The sequence below is a fragment of the Callorhinus ursinus genome, unplaced genomic scaffold, assembly GCF_003265705.2.
Source record: "Callorhinus ursinus isolate GAN/ISIS: 27379988/994484 unplaced genomic scaffold, GSC_fseal_2.0 scaffold72, whole genome shotgun sequence".
NCBI lineage: Eukaryota > Metazoa > Chordata > Mammalia > Carnivora > Otariidae > Callorhinus > Callorhinus ursinus.
In genome coordinates this window covers 6097318-6104911 of record NW_027397134.1, presented here as the reverse complement: position 1 = coordinate 6104911, position 7594 = coordinate 6097318, and positions in this window count along the sequence as shown.

Sequence of the window (7594 nt, the reverse complement as noted above, 5' to 3'; positions counted from 1 at the left end):
TAAGCATCTGCCTTCAGCTCAGGTCATGATCCCGGGGTCCTGGGATGGAGCCCCACATCGGGCTCTCTTCTCAGCGGGAAGCCTGCTTCTCTCTCTCCCACTCCCCCTGCTTATGTTCCCTCTCTCGCTGTGTCTCTCTCTGTCAAATAAATAAATAAAATCTTTAAAAAATAAAAATAAATAAAAGAAAGTCGATAATTTAGAAAGCCAGGGAGCCGACTCTATATGTGTGTGTAAACTAGGAGCATTTGTTCTAAATTTTTTTTTCTTGTTCACCAGGTAGATTGCCCTACCTTATTCTTGCTATTTCTAGAGATTTCCACTTAGGAGAAATTCCTCTTCCAACTCTACCTCACATAGTAACCTCCTCATCTATAAAACAGTGACCTCCTAACCTCACTTTACTGATCTCAAGGAAAATAGAAATACTTCCTAATAGTTGAGGGGAGGTGAGCTAGAAATGTGTTGTAAATATTTTTATGAACTTAATGGAAATTATTAGCTTCTGTCTTAAATAAAGCCATCTCCCACTAAATGTTAGCATATTAAGGCATTGATTTCATAAACTACTTTATAAAAATAATTTACATATGATAAAATGCATCTATTTAAAGTATAAAATTCAGTGGACTCCCAAGTGGCTCAGTTGGTTGAGTGTCTGACTCTTGGGTTTCAGCTCAGGTCATGACCCCAGGTTGTGGGGTCCAGCTCCATGCTCAGCATGGAGTCTGCTTCTCTCCCTCTCTCTCTGTCCCACCCCAACTTGCACTTTCTCTCTCTGCCTCTAAACTAAGTAAATAAGGGGTGCCTGGGTGGCTCAATCGGTTAAGTGTTGGACTCTTGGTTTCAGCTCTGGTCAAGATCTCAGGGTCGTTAGATCAAGTCACACACTGGGCTTTGTGCTCAGCATGGAGTCTGCTGGAGATTCTCTGCCTCTCCCTCTCCTTCTGTCCCTCCCCCATTTGATCACTCTCTCTCAAATAAATAAATAAAATCTTTTAAAAAAATAAAAGAAGTAGGGGCGCCTGGGTGGCTCGGTCGTTAAGGTCTGCCTTCAGCTCAGGTCATGATCTCTGGGTCCTGGGATCGAGCCCCACATTGGGCTCCCTGCTCAGTGGGGAGCCTGCTTCTCCCTCTCCCACTCCCCCTGCTTGTGTTTCCTCTCACTGTCTCTCTCTCTCTGTCAAATAACTTAAAAAATCTTAAAAAATAAAATAAAATAAGTAAATAAATCTTTAAAAATAAAGTAATGTAATAAAGTGCACAATTCAGTGTATTTTAGAATATTCAGAGTTGTTCAACAGTTACCACAACCTAAATTTCGATATTAACATTATTTGTTGAAATTGTTACTTGAATATACATATTTCTCTGTCTTTATTTCTGTGTTTTTTTGACATTCTGAATGACAGTTATCTCTATGTAGGACTACATGTGGTTTTAAAACATACTTTCTTAGAAGTAAATCAGCACATTAAAATGTTTTTAATAAATTACATAAGAAACACCTATCATATTGTTACAAAATTCAAACAATGCTTTGTTCTATAGAATTAAATAAAATACTCTCCACTGACAAGATATCCCATCTACTCCCATTAATTTTACAAAGAATAACTGTTAACAGTTTAAAGCATATGTTAAAGCAATTTTTCTATTAATTTGTACACATATTTTTACACAATGCATCTTACTCTATATATTGTTCTATGACTGGCTTCATCATATAAAATTTATCCTGGAATCTTTGCCTATTAGTGCATATAGGCACCCCTCCTTTTTAATAATTGCACATTATTCTGAAAAATCAGGTGCCAAAAATTTGAACATTTTTCTACTGAAAAACATTCATGTTGATTTCAATTATTTGCTATTATCAATGATACTTGACCACATGTACCTGGATATTCATCTTTTGGTACATTAACCACGTTTTTTTCCTTAAGATTTTATTTTTATTTTTTGAAAGAGAGAGAGACAGCGAGAGAGGGGACACGAGCAGGAGGAATGGGAGAGGGAGAAGCAGGCTTTCTGACGAGCAGGGAGCCCGATGCGGGGCTTGATTCCAGGACCCTGAGATCATGACCTGAGCCGAAGGCAGATGCTTAACGACTGAGCGACACAGGCACCCCCCGTTAACCACTTTTGTTTTCTTTAATGATTGGTTCTTAGGAATGGAATACTGGGGCAAGGGGTATAAACATTTAATATTTTGTTCCAAAAAGGATTCACCAATTTATATTCTCACCATCCATGTATGAAAGTTCCTATTTATTCACATCTGTAATTATAGAGTATATTATCAATATTTTTTTAAGATTTTTAAATTTATTTATTTGACAGAGAGATAGAGAGAGAGCACAAACAGGCAAAGCAGCACACAGAGGGAGAGGGAGAAGCAGGGTCTCCGCCTAGCAGGGAGCCCAGTGTGGGGCTCAATCCCAGTACCCTGGGATCATGACCCGAGCCGAAGGCAGCTGCTTAACTGACTAAGCGACCCAAGCGCCCCTATATTATCAATCTTAACTCATTTGTATCAATTTGATGGTTGAAAAATAATTTAATTTTTTAAATTTGTGTTTCTCACTTAGTGAGATTGCATGTATTTACATATATTTATTAGCTATTTGTTTTTCTTCCGTGAATTTCTTGATATATTTTATAAATTTTTCCTTCATTTATAGCTATTCTTTAGTCTATATATTTATTATTTGCATATGAATTGCAAACATTTTTTCTTGAGGTCTGTGATTTGCCTTTTATTTATTTTTTTATTATGTTCAATTAGCCAACATATAGTACATCATTAGTTTTTGATGTAGTGTTCAACGATTCATTAGTTGCATATAACACCCAGTGCTCATCACAACACATGCTCTCCTTAATACCCATCACCCAGTTACCCCATCCCCCACCCCCCTCCCTTCTATAACCCTCAGTTTGTTTCCCGGAGTCCAGAGTCTCTCATGGTATGTCTCCCTTTCTGATTTCTTCCCATTCAGTTTTCCCTCCCTTCCCCTGTGGTCCGCTGCTCTATTCCTTATGTTCCACATATGAGGGAAACCATATGATAATTGTCTTTCTCTGCTTAACTTATTTCACTTAGCAAAATCCCCTCCAGTTACATCCATGTCAATGCAAATGGTGGATATTCATCCTTTCTGATGGCTGAGTAATATTCCATTGTATATATATGGACCACATCTTCTTTATCCACTCATCTGTTGAAGGGCATTTCAGCTCCTTCCACCATTTGGCTACTGTGAACATTGCTGCTATGAACATTGGGGTGCATGTGCCCCTTCTTTTCACTACATCTGTATCTTTGAGGTAAATACCTTGTTGTGCAATTGCAGGGTCATAGGGTAGTTCTATTTTTAATGTCTTGAGGAACCTCCATACTGTTTTCCAGAGTGGCTGTACCAGCTTGCATTCCCACCAACAGTGTAAGAGGGTTCCCCTTTCTCCACAACCTCTCCAACATTTGTTGTTACTTGCCTTGTCAATTTTTGCCATTCTAACTGGTGTAAGGTGATATCTCAATGTGGTTTTGATTTGAATTTCCCTGATGGCTAATGATGATGAACATTTTTTCATGTGTCTGTTAGCCATTTGTATGTCTTTTTTGAAGAAGTGTCTGTTCATGTCTTCTGCCCATTTTTTGACTTAATTATTTGTTTTTTGGGTGTTGAGTTTGAGAAGTTTTTTCTAGATCTTGGATACCAGCGCTTTATCTTTAATGTCATTTGCAAATATCTTCTCCCAATCAATGGGTTGCCTCTTTGTTTTGTTGACTATTTCCTTTGCCGTGCAAAAGCTTTTTATCTTGCAGAAGTCCCAAAAGTTCATTTTCACTTTTGTTTCCCTTGCCTTTGGAGATGTGTCTTGAAAGAAGTTGTTGTGGCCGATGTTGAAGAGGTTACTGCCTATGTTTTCCTCTAGGGTGTTGATGGATTCCTGTCTCACATTGAGGTCTTTCATCTATTTTGAGTTTATCTTTGTATATGGTGTAAGGGAATGGTCCAGTTTCATTCTCCTTCATGTGGCTGTCCAGTTGTCCCAGAACCATTTACTGAAAAGACCGCCTTTTTTTCCATTAGATATTCTTTCCTGCTTTGTTGAAGATTAGTTGACCATAGAGTTGAGGGTCCATTTCTGGGGTCTCTATTCTGTTCCACTGATCTATTTGCATGTTTTTTGCCAATACCATGCTGTCTTGATGATCACAGCTTTGTAACAGAGCTTGAAGTCAGGCATCATGATGCCTCCAGCTTTGGTTTTCTTTTTCAACATTCCCCCTGGCGATTCAGGGTCTTTTCTGGTTCCATACAAATTTTAGGATTGTTTGTCCCAGCTCTGTGAAAAACGCCAATGGTATTTTAATAGGGAAGGCACTGAAAGTGTAGATTGCTCTGGGCAGCATAGACATTTTCACAATGTTTATTCTTCCAATCCATGAGCATGAAATGTTTTTCTATCTCTTTGTGTCTTCTTCAATTTCTTTCATAAGTGTTCTGTAGTTTCTAGAGTATAGATCCTTTACCTCTTTGGTTAGGTTTATTCCTAGGAATTTTATGGGTTTTGGTGATATTGTAAATGGAATAGATTCCACACATTCTTAGTGTACAGAAATGCAACTGACTTCTGTGCACTGATTTTGTATCCTGCCACGTTGCCGAATTTCTGTAGGAGTTCTAGTAATTGGGGGTGGAGTTTTTTGGGTTTTCCACATAAAGTATCATGTCATCTGTGAAGAGAGAGAGTTTGACTTCTTCTTTGCCAATTTGAATGTCTTTTATTTTTTTGTTGTCTGATTGCTGAGGCTAGGACTTCTAGTGCTATGTTGAATAATAATGGTAAGAGTGGGCATCCCTGTCGTGTTCCTGACCTTAAAGGAAAAGCTCTCAGCTTTTCCCCATTGGGAATGATATTCGTTGTGGGCTTTTCATAGATGGTTTTTATGACATTGAGGAATATTCCCTCTATCCCTACACTCTGAAGAGTTTTAATCAGGAAAGGATGCTATATTTTGTCAAATGCTTTTTCTGCATCAATTGAGAGGATCATATGGTTCTTGTCTTTTCTTTTATTAATGTGCTCTATCACGTTGATTGATTTGCAAATGTTGAACCACCTTTGCATCCCAGGAATAATTCCCACTTGGTCATGATGGATAATCCTTTTAATGTACTGTTGGACCCTATTGGCTACAATCTTGTTGAGTATTTTGTCATCCATGTTCATCAGGGATATTGGTCTGTAATTCTTTTCACTGACATCTTTGCCTGGTTTTGGGATCAGGGTAATGCTGGCCTCATAGAATGAGTTTGGAGAGCCAGGGTCAAGACCAGAGACCAAACTCGGGATCTGACAAGATGGCCGGGCTGCCCCTCAGGATTATCAAGGAAACCCAGTGTTTGCTGACAGAACCAGTTCCTGGCATTAAAGCAGAACCAGATGAGAGCAATGCCCATTATTTTCATGTGGTCATTGCTGGCCACCAGGATTCCCCCTATGAGGGAGGGGCTTTTAAGCTTGAACTATTCCTACCAGAAGAATACCCAATGGCAGCCCCTAAAGTATGTTTCATGACCAAAATTTATCATCCTAATGTAGACAAGTTGGGAAGAACATGTTTAGATATTTTGAAAGATAAGTGGTTCCCAGCACTGCAAATCCGCATGGTTCTGCTATCCATCCAGGCTTTGTTAAGTGCTCCCAATCCAGATGATCCATTAGCAAATGATGTAGCAGAGCAGTGGAAGACCAATGAAGCCAAGCCATAGAAACAGCTAGAGCATGGACTAGGCTATATGCCATGAATAATATTTAAAATTCAATCTGATCATCAAGTGTGCATCACTTCTCCTGTTCTGCCAAGACTTCTTCCTTTTTTGTTTGCATTTAATGGACACAATCTTAGAAATATTAGAATAAAAGCCCAGACATCTTCAGCCCTTCGGTGATTAAATGCACATTAGCAAATCTATGCCTTGTCCTGATTCACTGTTGTAAAGTATGAACAGAGGCTAGAAGTACCATCTGGATTGTTGTGAAACGTTTAAAAGCAGTGGCCCTTTTTTTGCTTTTATTCATTTCCCCCATCATGGTTTGAGTATAAAGCACTGTGAATGAAGGTACTTGTCAGGGTTAGCTGCAGGGATGTGGGTGTTTTTCTTTATTACTTTTTTTGAGGGGGAAAGGTAGTTTTATTTTAATTTTACGGGCTCCTTTCCCCCTTTTTATGGTGATTTAATTGCATTGGTTAAAAGAAGCTAACCAGTTCTTTAGAATATGCTCTCTAGCCAAGTCTAACTTTATTTAGATGCTGTAGATGGACAAACTTGATTGTTTGAACCAAAACGGGAACATTAAACAAACAACACAGTCCTCACTATTAACATTGTGACTTTGCTGTCAAGTGTAGAATCCTTCCTTCAAGAAAAAGCTTGTGACCATTTTGTATGGCTTGTCTGGAGACTTCTGTAAATCTTATGTTTTAGGAAAATATTTTTTGTTTTTCTAAAAAAAAAAAGAATGAGTTTGGAAGTTTTCCTTCTGTTTCTATTTTTTGGAAAACCTTCAGCAGAATAGGTATTATTTCTTCTTTAAATGTTTGGCAGAATTCCCCTGTGAAGCCACTGGACCTAGACTCTTGTTTTTTGGGAGGTTTTTGATTACTGCTTCAATTTCTTTACTGGTCTCTTTCTTCCTGTTTCAGTCTTCGTAGTTTATAAGTGTCCAGGAAGGCAACCATTTCTTCCAGGTTGCTTAATTTGTTAGCATATAGTTGCTGGTAATAATTTCTAATAATTGTTTCTATTTCCTTGGTGTTACTTGTAATCTCTTCCCTTTCATTCATGATTTTATTAATTTGGGTCCTTTCCTTTTCTTTTGGATGAGCCTGGCCAGAGGTTTATCAATCTTATTAATTCTTTCAAAGAACCAGCTTCTAGTTTCATTGATCTATCCTACTGTTTTTCTGGTTTCTAGTTCATTGATCTCTGTTCTAATCTTTATTATTTCTCTTCTTTTGCTTGGTTTAGGCTTTATTTGCTGTTCTTTCTCCAGCTCCTTTAGGTGTAAGGTTAGCTTGTGCATTTCAGATTTTTCTAATTTTTTTGAGAGAGGCTTGGATAGCTATGTATTTTCTCCTTAGGACCACCTTTGCAGTATCCCATAGGTTTTGGACTGATGTGTTTTCACTCTCATTAGTTTCCATGAATTGTTTAAGTTCTTTAATTTCCTGGTTGACCCAATCATTCTTTAGCAGGATGCTCTTTAATTTCCAAGTGTTTAAATTCCTTCCAAATTTTTTCTTGTGATTGAGTTCCAGTGTCAAAGCATTGTGGTCTGATAACACGCAGGGAATAATCTCAATCTTTTGGTATCAGTTGAGACCTGATTTGTGACCCAGTATGTGGTCTATTATGGAGAAAGTCCCATGTGCACTTGAGAAGAATGAGTATTCTGTTGTTTTAGGGTGGAATGTTCTATATATATCTATGAAGTCCATCTGGTCCAATGTGTCCTTCAATGCTCTTGTTTCTTTGTTGATCTTCTACTTAGATGATCTGTCCATTGCTGTGAGTGG